At 35.1% G+C, this 22,314-nt stretch overlaps 1 non-coding gene across 1 annotated transcript; it reads left to right on the top strand.

Annotated features, from left to right (window-relative positions):
• The first annotated feature begins 17,075 nt into the window (after nt 1–17,075).
• Nucleotides 17,076–17,182, top strand: LOC141681739 (small nucleolar RNA R71). The gene has a single exon (XR_012559163.1). It is a non-coding gene; the product is annotated as a small nucleolar RNA R71 (small nucleolar RNA).
• Nucleotides 17,183–22,314: the final 5,132 nt, after the last annotated feature.

Below are 22,314 nucleotides of genomic sequence, written 5' to 3'. Positions count from 1 at the left end.
TAAATTATGTACCATCTGAATTATGCCAGGCTTGATCTCAAAGGTATTAGCTACGATAGCTGGCCTTACAATGCTAGATTGAATGTCATTGATCTTAGGTTGAGAAAAATCCATCCACACTTTCGATGGTGCTGCTGGATATCCCATTGTAATGAGTACCTAAAACACACGACTAAAGTAAACCTTTTAAGTAAGAGAGTTCAATTCAGTGAATTTAACAATCACTGTTGTCAAGCACATAAAATAAAAATTAACACCGAGTCCCCAGCAGCGGCGCCAAAAACTTGTTAGGGAGAAAACACGCGCTAAAATTACACGCAAGTATACGCGTTCGCAAGTAGTATAAGATATAAATCAGATTCATTCCCACATAGACTCTTTTAAGTTAAATTAAGATTATGCACCTATGCAATAATGGTATGGCTATCGCTCAATACTAAGACAATAACAAGTTGAGATGTTTATAACTAAGATTAAACTAACATGAAATTAACTAAGAATAAAAGTGATTGAATTAATTATATGAGACAAACATGGGATTCTAACTTCATTAAATACTTCAATCAAAGTCATTGTTCTTAACCCTAGCATACAATGGTGATGATAACTAATTAAATAACACGAAACTAGTAAACTCCAACTTTTATTGCACGAATACCCTACTACCAGACATCCACAAAAGAGATAAAAGCTGAATAGACACTAATTATGTTGAGGCCCTATATGTCTATAGAATTTGACAACATAAAGGTTTAATGAACAAGTTATCTACCGTGATTACATAGGGCAAGTAAGATGGTTAAAATTACCTACGAATCATGCATAATAAATACATGAACTAATGCTAGCATGGCAAGTTCTAAATCTCTATATTCACTGTCGCTTCAATAGAGATTAACACGCTATCTTATATGTTAGCTATGCATATAAGACGAATAAGCACAACCAATACTAGGATATCAATCAATCACCACACACCAATATATTAAAACAAATTAACTATAGAAATCCACAAGTAAATCCGTTAGAACCCCACGATAACAATTAGTTCATAACCGAACTCATCATCACCGTGGGTTCCAATGAAAACATGATAATAAACAATATAAGAGTATTAGGGTTCAAAGATAAATCAAAAATAAGCATCCAAGTATCAACTATATTGAAGAATACAAAAGTCGTTTTCTCCGTAACCGTCTTGCTCTCTAGGTCTTTGTTAGATATATTTGATAATGTCATGTGTAATATGAATTGTGTTTAGTTTTCAGATCTTACCTAATAGGACAAATCAGTACTTAACTGGAAATCAGCACTTATACTGAAGATAAAACTTAAGATATCAGAACTTAAGTTATCATAACTTAAGTTATCAGAAGATATTTATCAGGAGATAATATCAGGACTTAAGAGACTTTTAGATAAGGAAGGCAGCTGATTGAAAGGAAAGAAGATCGAGACTAAGACAGAAGGAAATATGCATGAAGAAAGAATTCTATGAAGAATAGAATACTTGGAAGAAAAGATAACTAGTTGATATATTTTAGGAAGCAGAATTATATTCCATATCAATTAGAACATTATCTTGTAACTGTGTAGTATATAAACACATGCATAGGGTTTATACTATAAGTGTTATCATTATCGAAGTTATTATTCTTTGTAACCCTAGCAGCTCTCGTGATAATTTGTTCATCACTGAGAGAGGACAGTTCCATATTATAACAGAGTTTATTGTGTTGAATAAAATCTGTTTTCTGTTACTTGAGTTCTTATATTCGATTTGATTATAGTAAACACTGTATTCAACCCCCTTCTACAGTGTGTGTGACCTAACAAGTGATATTAGAGCAATCTGTTAACACACAAACAGTTTAAGATCTAAAAACAATCATGTCTGAAGAAGAGACTCCACCAAGCCCACCAAAACTGAAGAACCTCCAAAGAACATAACCCATAGTCGATATGAGACTATAAAAGTTCCCATGTTGAAACCTTCTGAGTATTCTATATGGAAAGTGAAGATGGCTATGTTTCCGGAAGCTATAGATCCAGAATATCTTAACAAGATTAATGAAGGACCATATATGCCAACCAAACTCTCTGTGGAAGTTGCAGGAAAGCCAGCAAAGTCTGTACCAAAGGAGAAAAGTGATTACACTGCTGAAGATATCTCATCGATTGCGAAGGATGCAAAGGTAAGACACTTGCTGCATAGTGCCATTGAAAATGTCATGTCAAACAGGGTAATTCAATGCAAGACTACAAAAGAGATATGAGATGCTTTGGAAACAAGGTGTCATGGAACTGATTCAATCAAGAAGAACAGGAAGACTATACTCACTCAAGACTATGAGCACTTTGACTCAAAGCCTGATGAGTCATTAACTGATTTATATGAAAAATTTGTCAAACTCTTGAATGATTTGTCACTAGTTGCCAAAGAGTATGATATTGAAGATTCAAATCTTAAATTCCTTTTAGCTCTTCCTGAAATATGGGATTTGAAGGCCACAATAATAAGAGACAACTATAATCTTGATGAAACAACTCTTGATGAAATTTATGGGATGCTCAAGACTCATGAACTTGAGATGGAACAAAGAAGCAAGAGGAATGAAAGAAAGTCAAGGACAGTTGCTTTTGTGGCTGAGGAGGAAAGTCCTAAAGTTGCTGCCTCAAAGAAAGGAAAGGGAAAGGCTCTCATCACAAAGTCTGATACTGAGTCATCAAATTCTGATAGTGATGATGACTCAGAAACTGAAAGTATACCTGAGATGGACCCTGATGAGGAGATGATGAAGCTGTGTGCTCTTATGGTGAAAGAAATCACGAAGATTGCATACAGGAAATTCAGGAGAGGAAAGAATTTTTCCAGGAAAGGTGCAAGTTCTGATAAGAAAGGTTTCAAAAAATCTGAAGGCAAAGGAGGAAAGTCTGATATAGGAGATTACTCAAATGTTAAATGCTACAACTATGATGAGAAAGGCCACATATCTCCTGATTGTAGAAAAGGGAAAAGTGACAAAGGTAGGGCTCTTGTCACAAAGAAGAAAAGCTGGTCAGATGCTTCAGATTCTGAGGATGAGGAAAACTATGCCTTGATGGAAAATGCTGATAGCAGTTCTGATACTGCTGACTTAAAGGTACCTCAAACTACTTATGCCTTTCATACTGATGATATTACTGAGTTGAGAAGATATCTTAAAATCATGTTCATTAGTTATAAAGATCAAACTCTAACATGTGAAAGATTAACTTCTGAAAATCTTGCTTATAAAAGGAGGAATGATTATTTAGAAAAAGATTTAGTCATGTTCCATCAAACTCAGAAAGATAGAGATGATGTTATTTATGTTAGGGATGAAGTGCTAAAAATGAATGAACCTCTAAAAACTGAGTTAGAAAAGGAAAGAGAGATTATTGGGACTTGGACTAACTCTAGTAGAACAACTCAGGATATTCTTAGTAGTGGAAACTGGAAAGAGGGCTTAGGTTATAGAGATGATAAGAACAGTAAGGGAACTGTAGAAACTGAGCCTATAGTTGTTAAACAAAAACCAAAGGTAAATCCTGTTAAGTTTGTAACTGTAAAGTCTGATATTGAGAAATATGAAGTAACTTCTGACAAACCTAAACAGGATAAGCGAACTGAAGTTAACATAGGCTTAATGACAGAAGTAGCTTAAGCATAAGCTGAAAGGTGTTAAGAATGTAAACAAGGTAAACCACCTAGGAAGAATAAGAATGGAAAGGAAGGTGTGAACGAAAGTAACAATTATAAGCCTGTTCCTAATGCTCCTAGAAAAACATGTCATAACTGTGGAAACTCTAACCATCTGGCTTCTTTTTGCAGGAAGAATAAGAACATAAACTCCTTACCTTCAAAGTCAGGAGTTAAGAGTCAGTCTGTTAGATATAAGCCACAAAATCCTTGTTTTTATTGTGGTAGTTTATGACATTCCATTTATACTTGTAAGGAATATCACAGTTTGTACTATGATTATTATCAAATAAAACCTTCTGTAAAGAAAGTTAGCATTATTCCTTCTAGTGTAAGTTCTGATGCAAAGTCTGATATTGCAAATTCTGATAAGAAAATTGTTAACAAAAACTCTGATGCTAAATCCGCTGCAAATGTTAACAAACTTAAAAAGGCCAAAGGATCCAAGCAAGTCTGGGTCCTTAAAACTAATCATTAGTAGTCTTTGTGATTGCAGGGCAACATGAAAAACATCCTAGTTCTGGACAGTGGATGTTCAGGACATATGACTGGAAATAAAGCCCTTCTATCAGACTTTGTGGAGAAAGCTGGCCCAGGTGTTTCTTATGGAGATGGCAACATTGGAAAAACTCTGGGATATGGCAATATCAATCTTGGGAATGTCATCATTGAAAAAGTAGCTCTGGTCTCAGGATTTAACACAATCTACTAAGTGTTAGTCAAATCTGTGACAGAGGTTATCATGTAGATTTCTTTGAAGAACACTGTGAAGTTGTAAGCAAATCTACAGGCAAAGTTGTTCTGAAGGGATACAGGCATGGTAACATTTATGAAGCCAAGCTTTCAACAAGTACTGATGGTTTTGCAATCTGTCTGTTAAGTAGAGCATCAATTGAAGAAATCTAGGATTGGCACAAGAAACTCTCTCATTTAAATTTTAACAATATAAATGAACTAGTTAAGAAAGATCTTGTGAGAGGACTGCCAAAATCAGTATTTGCTCCTGATGGCCTTTGTGATTCATGTCAGAAGGCAAAACAAAGAAAATCTTCATTCAAGAGCAAGACTGAATCGTCAATTCTTGAGCCTTATCACCTACTACATGTTGATCTATTTGGTCTAGTTAGTGTCATGTCTATTGCAAAGAAGAAATATGCTATGGTTATAGTGGATAAGTTCACCAGATACACATGGGTGTATTTCTTGCACACAAAAAGTGAAACTACATCTATCTTGATTGATCATGCCAAGCAACTGGATAGATTGGTCAAAGATTCTGTGAAGATAATAAGAAGTGATAATGGCATTGAGTTCAAGAATTTGATCATGGAAGAGTTCTGCAAAGACCATGGAATAAAGCAGGAATTTTCTGCTCCTGGAACTCCACAGAAAAATGGAGTTGTTGAAAGAAAGAATAGAACTCTTATTGAAGCTGCATGAACTATGCTTGATGAAGCAAAGTTGCCAACCTACTTTTGGGCTGAAGCTGTGCAGACTGCTTGTTTTACTCAGAATGCAACACTTATCAACAAGCATGGAAAAACACCATATGAGATGGTGAAGAAAAAGAAGCCAAATCTGAAGTATTTTCATGTATTTGGATGCAAGTTTTTTGTCCTTAAGACTCATCCTGAACAGCTATCCAAATTTGATCTAAAAGCTGATGAAGGAATTTTTGTTGGATATCCTCTTTCTACAAAAGCCTTCAGAGTCTACAATTTAAGAACAAGGGTTATCATGGAATCTATCAATGTCTCTTTTGATGATAAGAAGATTACTGGACTTAAAGATTTCAATGATCATGATCAGCTGAGATTCAAAAATGAAGTTTTAAATTCTGATTCTGTAAATCCTGACAGTCTAAATCCTGATACTGCAAACTCTGATGGATTAAACTCTGATGTCATTGAAACTGTGGTGACTATGCCTAAGGAAGATGCACCTGTACAGGGGGATCATACTAAAGATCCAACCACATCTCAAGAAGCATCAGAATCTACAACAGGCTCTTCAAGTTCTGATTCGTCAAGTTCTGATGGGCCAAGTTCTGATAATTCTGGAAACTCATGTACTGATATTTCTGGAAACTCAAATTCTGAAGGATCCAACTCAGAGAGCATAATTTCAGGGGGAGCATCAGAAAATGTTGATGGAGGCAGCATGGATCATGGGGGAGCATCCAGTTCTAGAGAAAACCTTCCATCTACAAGGAAGTGGACTAAAGCACATACACCTGACTTAATAATTGGAAATCCTGATGCAGGTATCAGAACTAGAATAGCTACATCAAATGAATGTCTTTATCATTCTTTTCTTTCTTAGACTGAACCAAAGAAAGTGGAAGAAGCTCTTCAAGATGCTGATTGGGTGCAAGCAATGCAAGAAGAGTTAAATGAATTTGAAAGAAATAAAGTCTGGACCCTAGTTCCAAGACCAAAGAACAGGTCTGTTGTTGGTACAAAGTGGGTGTTCAGAAACAAAACTGATAGTGATGGCATGATTATAAGGAATAAAGCAAGGCTGGTTGCAAAAGGATACTCTCAACAGGAGGGAATTGATTATGATGAAACATTTGCACTAGTTGCTAGATTGGAAGCCATAAGGATATTTTTGGCTTATGCTGCTCACAAGAAATTTAAAGTCTTTCAAATGGATGTGAAAAGTGCTTTTCTCAATGGAGAATTGGAAGATGAAGTATATGTTGAACAACCTCCAGGCTTTGTAGATCCCAAATTTCCCAATCATGTATATAGGCTTGATAAAGCACTTTATGGCCTTAAGCAAGCTCCAAGAGCATGGTATGAGACTTTAGCTCAGTTTCTTCTGGAAAGTGGATTTAACAGAGGGACTATTGACAAAACACTGTTCTACCTCAACCATGGAAATGACTTACTTTTGGTGCAAATATATGTTGATGATATAGTTTTTGGTTCTACAAATGACAGACTTTGTAAGAAGTTTGCCAAGCTGATGCAGTCAAGATATCAAATGAGTATGATGGGAGAACTTAACTATTTTCTGGGCCTTCAAGTCAAGCAGAATGAAGAAGGAACTTTTATTTGTCAATCTAAGTACACCAGAAATTTGTTGAAGAAATTTGGAATGCAAGATTGTTCAAGTGCATCCACTCCCATGGCCAATGCAACAAAGTTGGATAAGAATACTGGTAAATCAGTAGATATTACTGATTACACAGGTATGATTGGTTTACTACTCTATCTAACTGCAAGTAGACCTGATATCATGTATGTTACCTGTCTTTGTGCAAGATTTCAAGCAGATCCAAGAGAACCTCACTTAACAGTTGTGAAAAGAATTTTCAAGTACCTTAAGGGTACAACTAATCTGGGATTGTGGTATCCTAGAGAATCAGGCTTTAAGCTAATAGGTTACTCAGATGCAGATTTTTCAGGATACAAAATTGACAGGAAAAGCACAAGTGGAAGCTGCCAATTTCTTGGAGGCAGATTGGTTTCTTGGTTTAGCAAGAAAAAGTCAATTTCCACATCAACTGCAGAAGCAGAATACATTACTGCAGGAAGCTGTTGTGCACATATTCTTTGGATGAAGAATCAGTTACTGGATTATGGGTTAGAATTTTCTAAAATCCCTATTTACTGTGATAAACAAAGTGCTATTGCTATGACAGGTAATCCAGTTCAACACTCAATGACAAAGCACATCAGCATTAGGTACCACTTTATACGGGAACATGTGGATGAAGGTACAGTGGAATTGCATTTTGTTCCAACAGATCAACAACTAGCAGATATCTTCACAAATCCACTGTGTGAAGCTACTTTTACAAGATTGATAAATGAACTTGTAATGGTTTCAGGTTCTTTCTCTAAATCTGCTTAGTTTATGTTCTGATACATCAGACTTTATGATCAGTATTTACAGATATTACTATCTTTGTATATTCTATGCTTAAATTGAAATTTGCTTAAGTGCTGATTGTTGTCTGATGTGAATTTCTAAACTCTGATAGTGACATGAATGTTTCTGTGACTATTCAATCCAATGAGGATAACTGTGCTAGATGCTGACCTAGTAGTCTTTAATATACTAAATATTCCATGTTTGAAGTAAGTGTTTATGTGGAAATCTTTTAACACAAGCAAATTCTGATATTGAGCTTAGTTAAATTTACTTTGTGTATCTTATTTCTAAGTCAAAAACTAGAATAATGTTTCTTATCTGTTAAGTTATGATGTTAGTAAATCTGGTGGATGTACTAAGTGCTGATAAGCCTCACTTATCAAAAGAAAAAGAAAAGAAATAAAAATCAGGTACTCCTTTGAGATCTAGAGTAAAAATGTGGAAGGAAAGACCCAAGTGCATTGCTGGTATTAAGTAATATGTATTAGAAAAGCAAAATAAAATTTTCTTGGTGACTTTTCACACTCTATGATTACAAGAGAAATACTCTGATAAAAGCATAAATTCTAATAAGCAGTCGTGACTCACTTACACTGAGAAGCCACTGTAAAATGGAATTTCAAAAGATGCATAAAATAAGCACAAAACAGTTGAGGTGGACTCATGCACGAACTCATTCAATAATAGGCTTCAGAATAATGACAGATTTTGAGTAACGTTCTTAGTTATGCCTTATTTCTAAGATATACTGAAGTGAATCAGACTTTACTCTTTATCTGATATTTAGCTTAATGCACACACATACACTCCATATGAATGATGAAAATTACTGTGGTGATAAATGTTGTTTTAGATGAATAGTTTATGTATCAGATTGTATAAATTCTGAGGACAAGTTCTGATGGAAGTTCTGATGATTAAGTTCTGATGAAACCATATCAGTATTTGTGTGAAGAATTGCAGGAATACACATTCACCTTTCGAGTTAAGGAGCCATATTCTGATGACTTTTAAATCCTGATAATAATCAAGTTTTGATGCTGACGTGGTAGTATTTATTTACTTGGTTTATTTTTGGTCATTACTTGAACGATAATATTTTTACAAAATATTGGTTAATGTGAGATAAAATAGTCATAATCATTATGGGTTAGTGGTTAACGTGTATGTCCTGAAAAACTGCATGTGCACGGTAATTATTGCTTATTTTACGTGCCCATTAACTCTTTTTCTAACCGTTTACTGACTGTTCACATGGTGCCAGGTGTAAAGTGTATCCCATGCTTCAAAAATACAACTGTTGAGTGGAGAGAGTATATATATGAGAGATAAAAGATTTACTAATCTTTTACTTACTTTTCTATTTTAAATCTCTTTTACTTTCTGTCTCTCTCTCTTATTTTCTGAAGTTGTTTTTCTCTCAGGACTTTTTACAAACAGTTTGCAAACATTCTCCTATTCACTTAATTTCTTATAGAGATGGCACCAAAAGACGTAATTTTTGATAGAGCTAAGTTTATTCCTAATAACTTCTCCGCTATTCTTAGCAAGTCAGAAGCCCCATCAGAACTTCACTTTATTCAGGACTTTCTTGCTAGTTCTGATATTGGGTACGCTCTAACCGAACCTGATGCAGTCTCTGGTACTCAAGTGCTGGAGTTTTGGAGAAGCGGAGTATATGATGATGGTGGTGCTCAAGGGTCCCCAAGTATTATTTTTTCATCAGGGGAGGATGAGCATGTGATGACATTGGCTACGGTTCGACAAGCACTGCAGCTACCTGAGAACTGTGTTTATTCTACTGTTGAAGAGCCAGTTCTTCAAAACATGATGGCCAGTCTTGGTAATGAGAGGATATTGGAAAAGCTGGGTCAGTTGAAGAGATCTTACATAAGGAGGGAATGGAGTTTCTTCTTTGACTGCATAACCAAGGCTTTTGCAAACAAATGTTCTAATTCCGATGCAATCCCCATATTCAGCCAACAAATCGGGTATGCTCTCATAAATCAAATTGATTTTGATTATGCATGTGCTGTCTTAGGTTTTATTGGGGATAGAATGACAGAAGACAGAAATACTGTTTACTTTGCTAGATTCTGTCAGCTTATCTATAGTTTTTGTTGTGATGATAAGCCCCAATCAGCTAGTGAATTAATTTCATCATTCAGACTAGCTAAAAGAGCTTTTAATGACTTATTATCTACTGATAATAAGAAGGCTGTGTTAAGACCCCTCCTAGTTCCTTTATCTGTCAAACAATCCTTAATAACCTACGATCCAGGTAAATACACTGAACTATATCCTGATGTCCAACCATCAGAACCTCATCCATTAACACCTACCACCTCTACACAAACACCTCAAACTTCTCAACCTTAACCTTCAGATCCTACAGTGAAGCCTTAATCTTCCAAACCCAAGAGGACTAAGCAAGTACCTCAGACTCAATAGAAGAGAAGGAGAATTATTCTGCGAGATGAATCAGATGCTGAGGAACAGGTTTCTATATCAGAACCTGTTGTTGTAGAAGCTAAGAAGGTTTCTTCTCAGAAAGATACTATAACTGGGAGTTCTAGGCCCCTTAAAAGGATTAGAAAGTTAAATTCTGATGATAAAGCTCCTACAGTGTCTCCACCTTTGAAGAAGTTAAAGAAACAGAGAGCTCACTGGGACATAGTTGAGTCAGATTCAGATGATGTAGTGGAACCAGCTAAGGAAGGGGATCAGGAATCTCTGATCTCAACAGAACCAATTGTTATTGAATCACTTCCTTCTGCACAACCAGAAATTGTTCAAGACAGAATACCTACACCTCCTATGTCACCTATAGTTGATCCAGTACATACTGAAGAACCAGGTACAGGTGCTGAAATTGATATTCAAACTTGATTGTGCCTGAGGTTTTGTACTTGGAAGCTCCACCAATTCAACTCACTCCACCAACAACATCAACTTGGATGTTGATCAGAACCTGGTTGCATATCAGAATTTAGATGATGATATTGAAGCCTCTATAGCCTCACATACTGCTATTTTATCAGAGGATGCTGATACTGCAGGATCTACAAGTTCTGATACTGCCAATGAAGAAACTACTGGTGAAGCTGCTGCTAATTTATATGCTGATGCAGCTGGTCCATCAGGACATGCACCTTAACAAACAGTTAATAAAGCTGATTTAGTCAAGAAGTTTGTTACAGGGGAAGCACCAGTACCTTGGAGTGAAACTCCTACAGGAAAGGAGTGGACTAAGGAATGGAACACAGTTAATTTTGTTCCTTCTGAAAAGATTCTTGCTGAGCATTTGGCAAAAGCTGATGAAATGTTGTTAAATAATGATTTCAAGGCACAATTGAGAGTTACTGCATTGAGTACTAAGCACCTTCAGGGTCAACACTCAATAACTCATGCCAAGGTGAACAAAATTTACGAAACCTTGATCCAACAAGATATGAATGTGAAACTTGAAAAGAACAGATTTTTCAAGCCAACCTTTGACAGAATTGCCTATATTGAGAAAACTCAGGAGAAGCAACAAACTCAAATTGATGAAATTCTGAAGAATCAAGCTTCTCACCAAAATCAACTCAATGAGATCCAATCCTCAGTGGAATTTCTTGTCTCTCTTCTTTTACCTGCTGATGCCAAAAAGGGGGAGAAAGTGATTAAGTCCAAATATAAATCTATTCAGACACTGAAGGGAAAGGATGATGGACATGATGACCAGGGAAACTCTAACAAGGGTAGAGGTCAAGGTTAAGGCAAAGGATTTTCATCAAGTAAAGCTAGAATTACAAGTCAAGGAACAAGTTCTGATACTGGGAGAAGAATAAGTTCTGATACTGGTAAAAGGATAAGTTCTGGTGAACATCTGGAACTTGATGAAGAAATTTCAAAGGAGTTATTTCTTAAAGAAAATCCAGGAATGGACTTTGAGAGTCTAAAGGAAGAAGAAGCTAGACTCAAAGCAGAAGTTATCAAGACAAAATCTAAAGCTTCTGTTGTTGAAAAGAAATTTCCAAAACCTAAGGGTATTGTGATAAAGGAAAGAACAAGTTCTGAGGCAACCAAAGTCAAATCACAAGTGGAAATTGATCCAAGGTCCAAGGGCAAAGAAAAAGTTGATGAACCTGTAAAGGTTTATATGCCAGTCATAGATAAAGAAATAACTAATGATGAAGAAGATGCTAATCTTACTCTGATGCAAAAGAAGATTTTTCAAACAACCTCTGACATGGCTCATGTTGTTCAGAGTCAAGATGTAGTAAGTTCTGATATGATAGTGAAGCAAGCAACCTCTGACATAGCTCAAGTTGGCTTGATATCAGAAGATAAGGAAAAGGAAACCTCTGACATTGCTCATGTTAAACCTTCAAAGATACTCCTACCAGGATTCACCAAAGCTAAATAGGCTCAACCTTTGAAGACTGCAATAAGTGGTTTTGAAGGAAGAGTTGTTACAGGAAAGGAAGCAAGAGATAAATCTGGATTGGGTAGTTCTGATGAAAGAAGAGTACATAACACTACCAATGATCCAACTTCCTTAAGTGAACCAGGTGTTGGAGCAACTCCTGAAGATTGAATCAACTTGAATCTATACAAATGGTTTACTATACATTTTTGAAAGAACATATCTTGTTATATTTTATGACAGATGGAAGGGTATACCAGATTAGGCAGAATGCTATACCACTGAAGTATTTTGAGGAACTGGAACATGTTCTATTTCTACTTCAAGTGAAAGACAGATTAACAGATAGTGCTGCATGTTATTTAAGGTCTCAAATTCAAAGACAGAAGAAGCTTTATTCTGTAAAGGTTGATAGCACATACTGTCCCAAGTACAGAGATCACAAAAGGTGATATTGTCAAAATGAAGCCTAACTCTGCTAAGATTATAACTACTTTTCTGGGTTATAAGGCTGTGGAATTCAATCTAGAGTCTGACAAGGCATATCTGATTAGACTAGATCAGGAGATAAGAAAAGCTAAGATAAATGATCTCAGAGCAGCTATTTTTCAAACTGGTGAAGATACAGCTGAATTGATAAATGCTAAAAGGAGGATGGTCAATGAACTTGAATATGGTGAGAGATGTTTGTTGAAGAACTATCTCAGAACAACTCCTGATATCAAAGAGATCAGAAATTGAAGCCAAGTCAAAGATCTACAACTGCTTAAATTCTGAAGTGTATACATACTGAAGCTGCTATCAGAAGTTAAAGATGGTAAAGCTGAAAGGACTGTAAGTTGTAGTTATCTAGTCAAATTCTCATGCATTTGTACTTAATGTTTTTGACATCATCAAATATCTGTTGAACTTGTATATTATGCTAATTTACAATTTGGGGGAGATTGTTAGATATATTTGATAATGTCATGTGTAATATGATTTGTGTTTAGTTTTCAGATCTTACCTAACAGGACAAATCAGTACTTAACTGGAAATCAACACTTATACTGAAGACAGAACTTAAGATATCAAAACTTAAGTTATCAGAACTTAAGTTATCAGAAGATATTTATCAGGAGATAATATCAGGACTTAAGAGACTTTTAGATAAGGAAGGCAGCTGATTGAAAGGAAAGAAGATCGAGACTAAGATAGAAGGAAATATGCATGAAGAAAGAATTCTATGAAGAATAGAATACTTGGAAGAAAAGATAACTAGTTGATATATTTTAGGAAGCAGAATTATATTCCATATCAATTAGAACATTATCTTGTAACTGTGTAGTATATAAACACATGCATAGGGTTTATACTATAAGTGTTATCATTATCGAAGTTATTATTCTTTGTAACCCTAGCAGCTCTCGTGATAATTTGTTCATCACTGAGAGAGGACAGTTCCATATTGTAACAGAGTTTATTGTGTTGAATAAAATCTGTTTTCTGTTACTTGAGTTCTTATATTCGATTTGATTGTAGTAAACACTGTATTCAACCCCCTTCTACAGTGTGTGTGACCTAACAATCTTCTTATTGCTCTCCTTGGTCTCTTTATTGTTAAAAACGCCTTTTTATTGATATATATAGGCTCCAGGATGACCAGGACCCTCAAAATCTTCATTTTTGACTAAAATCAGGATTCTGGTGCAGAAATAGGGCGCGGGAGCACGCTACTTTCGGGCGTGGCCATGCTGGAATAGTGATTTCTGGAGCGCGGGCGCGCTGGTTCTGGCGTGGCCGCGCTAGCCTTCTGAAAATTTTCTGACAATTCTTCATTTGGCCATATCTTGAGTTCTGCTCGTCAGAATTCGGGGATTCAACTGCCCACGCGAAGCTAACGAGATTCTCTGTAACTTGAGAATGGCCTAGGATTCCAATTATTAGCTTCAACATATTTCCTTGAAAAGCTCCTTTCTTCATTTAATTGATGCCTGAAATGCAATAACATAAAAATATATCAAAAATACCAATAGCTTGAGTCCAAAACACCAACTTAAGCTTGTAATGAAATGTTCCAAGTAGATATAACATCCACTTATCAGCCGTGATCAAGCTATTCTTCAAGCTCTCAAAAGCAGCTCGACACTCATCATCAAACTTGAAAGGGACATCTTTCTCTAGCATATTGCACAATAGTTTAGAGATTTTATAAAAATCCTTAATGAAACGCCTATAGAAACCCGCATGACCAAGGAAACTGCGGATCCCCTTAACAGAAATTGGTGGAGGAAGATTTTCGATGACCCCCACCTTGGCTTTGTCCACCTCAAGACCTTTACTAGAGACCATGTGCCCAAGAATGATCCCTTATTGTACCATAAAGTGACATTTCTCCCAGTTGAGAACCAGATTGGTCTCAACACAGCTTTTAAGAATGGCACCAAGATTTTGCAAGCACTCATCAAAAATATCCCTGAACACAAAAAAATTATCCATGAACACCTCCACATTCTGACCAATCATGTCAGAGAAGATAGCCATCATGCATCTCTGAAATGTGGAAGATGCACCACATAACCCAAAAAAAACTCTTCTGAAGGTAAAAGTACCAAATGAACAAGTGAAGGTAGTCTTTTCCTGATCTTCTGGAGTGATGCAAATTTGATTTTAGCCCGAATAGCCATCCGGAAGACAGTAGTATTCATGCCCAGCCAACCTGTCAAGCATCTGATCAATAAAAAGAAGAGGGAAGTGATCTTTTCTCATGGCCTTGTTCAGCTTCTTGTAATCCTTGTAAACTCTCCACCTCATGATTGTTCGAGTAGGAATGAGCTCATTTTTCTCATTAGCAACCACGGTGATGCCTCCTTTCTTTGGCACACACTGAACTGGGTTCACCCAAGAACTGTTAAAAATAGGATAGATGATCCCTGCATCTAGCCATTTAAGAATTTGCTTCTTCACTACCTCCTTCATGATCAGATTTAGCCTTCTTTGTTGCTCAACAGTCGGCTTACTTCCTTCCTCTAGCAGAATTTTATGCATGCAATAAGAAGGGCTGATTCCCTTGATATCTGCTATAGTCCATCCAATTGCCGATTTAAACTCTCTCAGAATTCTCAAGAGCTTTTCCTCATCACTACCTAAAAGGTTAGATGCAATAGTAACAGGCAAAGTAGATGCATCACCTAAAAAAGCATACCTTAAGTGTTCAGGCAATGGTTTAAGCTTGAGTGTAGGAGCTTCCTCAATAGATACCTTGAGACGCCCCTCATCATTTTTGTGTTCTGACATTCCAAGAGATTCAAAAGGTATATCCAGCCTTCGCTTCCAAGGAGAAGCATTCAAATATCGTAACTGCTCATTACTTCATCATCTTCACTATCTGAATTTCCCATCAAGGCTTTTTCTAAAGCATCAGACCTTAGCATTTGATCAAGTTCCGAAATAACCACAGAATCGACCAATTCCACTTTTAAGCACTCCTCGTTATCGGTAGGGAATTTCATGGCATTGAAAACATTAAACGTCACATCCTGATCCAATACTCGCATAGTAAGCTCACCCTTCTGCACATCAATCAAGGTTCGGCCAGTAGCCAGGAATGATCTTTCCAAGATTATGGGAATCTTTTTATCCTCCTCAAAATCAAGAATTATAAAGTCATCAGGAAAAATGAGTTTATCCACCTTGACCAAGACATCCTCCACAATGCCTCGTGGATATGTAGTAAAATAATTGGCCAACTACAAGGACATATATGTAGGCTTTGGATCAGATAAATCCAACTTCTTGAAGACAGACAAAGGCATCAGATTGATGCTAGCTCCCAAATCACATAAACACTTGTTGAACAACATGTTTCTGATGGTACAAAGAATAGTGAAGCTTCCGGGATCTTTAAGCTTTAGAGGCAACTTCTGTTGCAGCACAACACTGCATTCCTCCGTAAGAGCAACGGTCTCTAAGTCATCGAGCTTTATTTTCCTAGAGAGAATACCTTTCATAAAATTCGCATAGTTAGGCATCTGTTCAAGAGCTTCAGCGAAAGGTATGTTGATATGAAGTTTCTTGGATACCTCTAGAAATTTATCAAATTGCTTATCCAACTTTTGCTTCTGCAGCCTCTTAGGAGAAGGAGGTAGAGGATATACCTGTTTCTTCCCTGTATTACCCTTAGGAGGAGTGTGTTTCACAGCTTTCTTCCTTGCTTCCACTTCTGCTTCCTCCTGTACATCTTCTTCAACCACAACTTCATATTCTGAAACTTGAGATTTTTCGGGGCTTGCAACCTTCCCAGACCTCAATGTAATTGCCTTAACCTGCTCTTTTGCTTCTTTCTTGCCCGGAACTTCTGTGTCACTAGGGAGTGTACCAGGTTGTCTATTCAGCAAGGCATTGGCAATCAGCCCAATTTGATTCTCCAAGGTCTTAATGGAAATTGCTTGGCTCTTGCACATGAGCCTCAACTCCTCCAACTCAGATTTTTCATTAGATTGATTTGTATCTCCATGTGGTAATTGTTGAAGCTAGAATTGTTGTCTTGGTGCGTATTACAGTTATTAAAAACCAGGAGGGTTAAATTGCTTTGCTGAATACTATTGATAAAGCTGCCGCCCCGCATTCTGATTGTTGCTCCAGCTGAAGTTAGGATTATTGCAGTTGTTGGGATGATAAGTGGCCGGAACTGGTTGTTGTTACCTCTGAAAGTTGCTCATGAACTAAGCTGAGTCACTTAAAATAGCAGACTGCTCAGTATCACGTGCACCGGCATAATGCTCACAAACACTTGTGATCTGATTAACTCCATAATTAGCCAAAGAATCCACCTTTATCGTCAAAGCCTTAAGCTGAGCATCTATAGCAGTAGCTGTATCCACTTCCAGAATTCCTGCTACCTTGCCTTGAGGTAGCCTCTGAGTTGGATTCTGGTATTTATTAGCATCCATCAGTTCAATCAACTCATAAGTTTCATCATAGCTCTTATCCCATAAGGCTCCACATGATGCTGCATCGAGCATGGGTCCAGACTGTGCTCCCAAGCCATTATAAAAATAGTTGATAATTATCCAGTCAGGCATCCCATGATGAGGACACTTCCTAAGCATCTCCTTATAGCGCTCCCAAGATTCACATAAAAATTCTCCCAATTGCTTCACAAATTGAGTAAGAGCATTTTTAATTGCAGCTGTCTTTGCCATAGGGAAGAATTTAGTAAGAAACTTCTGAGCAAGATCTTTCGAAGTATTGATAGAACCAGCTGGTAGAGAGTGTAACCGGATCTTAGCCTTGTCCCTCAGAGAGAATGGGAAAAGCCTCAGTTTAACAGCATCTTCAGAGACACCATTGAACTGGAAGGTGTCGCAGATCTCGATAAAATCCCTAATGTGATTATTGGGGTCTTCAGTTAGAGAACCCCCAAACTGCACTAAATTCCGCACCATTTGAATCGTGCTAGACTTGATTGCAAAAGTATTAGCCGCGATGGCTGGTCTGACAATGCTAGACTGAATGTCATTAATCTTCGGTTGAGAAAAATCCATTAAAGCTTTCGGATTTGCTACTGTTTCTCCCATTACAACGATCATTTATGCGTCAACTTCCTCCTCAACAAAGACTTCTTCTTCTACTACAAATTATTCCTCTGCTTTATCCAGTATTTTCTTACGAGATCGAGAACGCGTTAGCATAAACGCTCTCTAGAGTACCTGAACACAAACAAGAAAAATAAGTAAGTAAGATATCCGAGTCAATAAACTTTAACGACCACTGATGACAAGCACATAAACTAAAAATTAACACTGAGTCCCCGGCAGCGGCGCCAAAAACTTGTTAGGGTGAAAACACGTGCTAAAATTACACGCAAGTATACGCGTTCGCAAGTAGTATAAGATATAAATCAGATTCGTTCCCACATAGACTCTTTTTAGTTAACTTAAGATTATGCACCTATGCAACAATGGTATGGCTATCGCTCAATGATAAGACAATAACAAGTTGAGTTATTTATAACTAAGATTAAACTAACATGTAATTAACTAAGAATAAAGTTGATTGAATTAACTATATGAGGCAAACATGGGATTCTAACTTTATTAAATATTTAATTCAAAGTCATTGTTCTTAACCTTAGCATGCAATGGTGATGACAACTAACCAGATAACACGAAACTAGTAAACGCCAACTTTTGTTGTACAAATACCCTACTACCAGACATCCACAAAAGAGATAGAAGCTGAATATATACCAATTATGTTGAGACCCTATACGTCTATAGAATTTGACAACACAAAGGTTTAATACGCAAGTTATATATCATGATTAGAGAGGGCAAGTAAGATGGTTAAAATTACCTACGAATCATACATAACAAATATATGATCCTATGCTAGCATGACAAGTTCTAAACCTCTATATTCACTGTCGCTTTAATAAAGATTAACACGCTATCTTATAAGTTCACGATGCTCATAAGACGAATGAGCACAACCAATACTAGGATATCATACAATCACCGCACACTAAGATATCAATACAAATTAACTATTAAAATCCATAAGTCAATCCGTTAGAACCCCACGATAACGATTAGTTCATAACCGAACTCATCATCACCGTGGGTTCCGATAAAAGCATGGTAAATAAACAAAGTCTTTATAAACTGAATAATAAACAAAGTACGTAATCAAGAGTATTAGGTTCAACAATAAAGAAAACGAGCATCCAAGATTACAACTTAAGCAAAGAATCACAAGGAAAACAAGTTCTTCTTCTCCTTCGTTGAATTTGTGCTATTAGGTCTTCTTCCTGTCTTCTCGTTGCTCTCCGTTGTGAAAAACGTCTTCAAAAAGTCATTATATATCAACCTGATTTGACCAGAAGTCTAGCAGATCAGTATTCTATTAGATTCGAGATTCTGGAAAATCGACCTGGCGCGGCTGCCCTGGGATCCGGCGCGGCCGCTCTGAGTATGGCGCGACCGCTCCCAAGTGTAGCGCGGCCGCGCTGAGCTTCTGGAAAAACTTTATTTTTCTTCTTTAATGGCCTTCACTTGCTGGTTTCTTCACGTATTCAACCAAGGTTTCATCCTAACACTCTTCTAAGCATCAATCATGCAATTTACAGTCCTTCTTCTGATTATGCCCTGAAATGCAAAAGACTACGAAAAGCACATCAAATACACAAATAACTTGAGTACAAAACACCAATTCGAGCCTTTACGAAGCGTTCTAAGTGGATATAAATGCCACTTAACACTAAAGAATTAAGAAATATTAACCTACAAAAGATATCAACGGGCTCTATTTTAGAGAAACGTGGGCTTTATATTAATTATTATAAAAATTGCTTATATGTAAATTTATAAGTAGGGGTAATTTGGTAAATTTAGCGTGTACAAAAAAACAGGCACCGTACCAAAATTTCTAATATTTCATCTATTATATAATAGTATAGTACTATTTTAGAACTCGTTCGGCGCACAACGTCTCAATGATTTAATTCCTTTTAATTTTATTTTAGCTCGATTGAATATAATCTTAGTTTTAACTCTAATGAATATTATATATTATTTATTTATAATCCCATGTCAATATATCGACCAATAATTTATATTTTGATTAAAATTTTGTAATAGGCCGATTCAAATATTATTTATTCGTCAAAATTAAATGTTTTTATTATTTTAGTGTAGCCTGATGCACATTATACTATTTCGACAAAATCCACTACAAATATTCATTTTTCTTTGAATTTTATTTAGTCCGGATCAATAATATTATTTTGTTTTAGCGGAGATGAATAGTATAATATTATTTTACTTTATCGCAAGACCATTATACTGAATAACAAATTATATTTTAAAATCAATTTTTTTTCGCCCGATTCAATAGTATAATATCCCATTCAGCCCGAGAGAATAATATATATTATTTAATTTCCCGAAATCTTGATACCGACCGAAGTAAAACTTATTAATACTTTGACCAATTGGAGTTAAAAAAATAAAATGGCACAAAAATAAAACATGTGGCTCAAAATCATCGGTTCACATGTTGTATATTACACGTTTAGAATTTATGTTGTATATATATATATTCCAGCATCTCATTTTATACCTATAAGCACTATGAGCAAGTTGTGTGAAAAAATTCTTATTTTTTCTGGTTCCGAAACAATTTGGGCGAAATAGGGTTCTACCGGGAAACCATGGATTTTTGAGTTTTCTCCATTGGTTACTGGTTGAGACTCCATCCAAATGCAAGCAAATCAAAATCAAATTTTTATACGAACCAAATTTTAATGTTTCAACCATTATAACCATAATTTAAAAAAAAATATGTGTATTATATATAAGATTTTTTTTTAAAAAAATTAATGAAAAGTGTTCGGAGGCGTAGGGTTGAGAAAATTGTGCTTTCATTCATGAGTGACTTAGTTACCCCTGGTCTTTTTTATATCTTAATTGACTTTAATTAATATAGTGATTGGAATAATATGAATTAGAATTAAAATAAAATTAGAAGAGTTTAAAATATACGGGTAATTGAATAAATTTAAAACTTATTAAGTAAGGGTAATTAGGTAATTCAAAAAAATACTGTATCAACCAAACTTTTAATATTTCATTTATAATAATATGGTATAGTATATATTTAGAAATATAGCATAGATAGTAGAATACAGTATATATATATAATATAGATATGTGAAAAATCTATATATAGATAGAAATAAGATATGAATTAGTTTGGTATACCTTTTTAGTCCATCTTGTTTGTTAAAAATGCATCTTGATACTTCTTAGAATTGCATCCCACCAAGAAGGTAAACAATAATACAAATCATCAAAATCGATGCATGTTAGCATGTGTTCAAGGCATCTATGGCTGTCTTTAAGAAGACAAAAATGGAACTAATCTTATTAAGGATAATTAGGTAAAATCTTTATTTCTAATATTCCAGTTTTTATAATATTATATAAATATATAAGTAAAGGTAATTCGATAAAATCAAAATGTATAAAAAACTGGTACCGACGCGTTTGATGCAGGATTGTTTTAAGTAATTGTTATTTTTTTAATAGTATAAATATTATAAAAATAAAAAAAAACTCATTATGATATAAATTGTTGTTTCAACCAAATCTAAGTAATTATATTTAGAATGTCTTTAACTTTATTTTGGTCTATTCTGAATATTATTTTATTATAACCCGAATAAGTAGTATACATTATTTCATTTTTACACGATGCCATTATATTTACAAATGAATTATCTTTCAGTTCTAATTTTGTTGTAGTTTGTTTTAATAGTATAGTTTTTTAATCGCATAATAATATTTTTATCTTGTTTTAGTCGCATGTATCAAATTCAACTAATTATTTTATCTTGTTTTAGTCGCATGTATCAAATTCAACTAATTATATTTAGTTTTTTAGGCCGTATATATAATATACTTTTGTTTAAATCATATCAATATTGTATATTATTTTATTTTATCGCGGGATCATTTTACCTACCAACAAATTATTATTTGATTTTAATTTTATTTAAGACTGGTTCAATTGTTTCTTCTTTTTTCCTGGATAAATAGTATATATTATTTTGAACCATTATACAAATATATTTACATATGTATTTATGTAATTAAATTATGAATATTTATCTATTAATGAGGGTATTTTATGTTAAATTTAATTATAAAGATAAAGGATGACCAAAATACAGATTAATAGACGGCTACCAAAAAAATTTCAATATTTTGTTTTTAATAATATTTTAAATAGTATATATATTATAGACGCAGAACAAATTCCTTAATTATATAAACTCACTATATCATCCAAATTCAAGTAATTGTATATAGTTTGTGTTAGATATTGAGTGTAATGAAATATAACACCGGGGGGTTTGAATGTGTTTCTTTAGATTTTAATTGGCTTTGACAATATTTGGCTTAAATTGAACAAGACATATATGAACTTATAGAGATAAATTATTTGACAATAAACACACAAAACAAGATATCAAAAACTCACTTTATTGTATTAATTAATTTTTTTTGTTACAAATCTGTGTTCTTAGAAATAAGAACTCAGCTATAAATCTTGAGAGAGAATACAAGATTTTTCTAGATCTATTTGATTACTTCTAAACTAAGGACCCGTGCAAGCTTTATAGACTAACATAACGGGATTACAAAACTTGCACTAAAATATAATAACACAGTTTCTAAAGCTATTTTATCTATTTCCTTTTCCGGTGTTAGCAAATCTGTGTAGAATCTTGTAGGTCTATGACCATCCTTTGTCCAGT

Source organism: Apium graveolens, chromosome 8 (genome assembly GCF_009905375.1).
Source record: "Apium graveolens cultivar Ventura chromosome 8, ASM990537v1, whole genome shotgun sequence".
Classification (NCBI taxonomy): Eukaryota; Viridiplantae; Streptophyta; class Magnoliopsida; order Apiales; family Apiaceae; genus Apium; species Apium graveolens.
The sequence above is the reverse complement of the archived record's forward strand: the minus strand, read 5'-3'. Positions and strand labels throughout refer to the sequence as shown.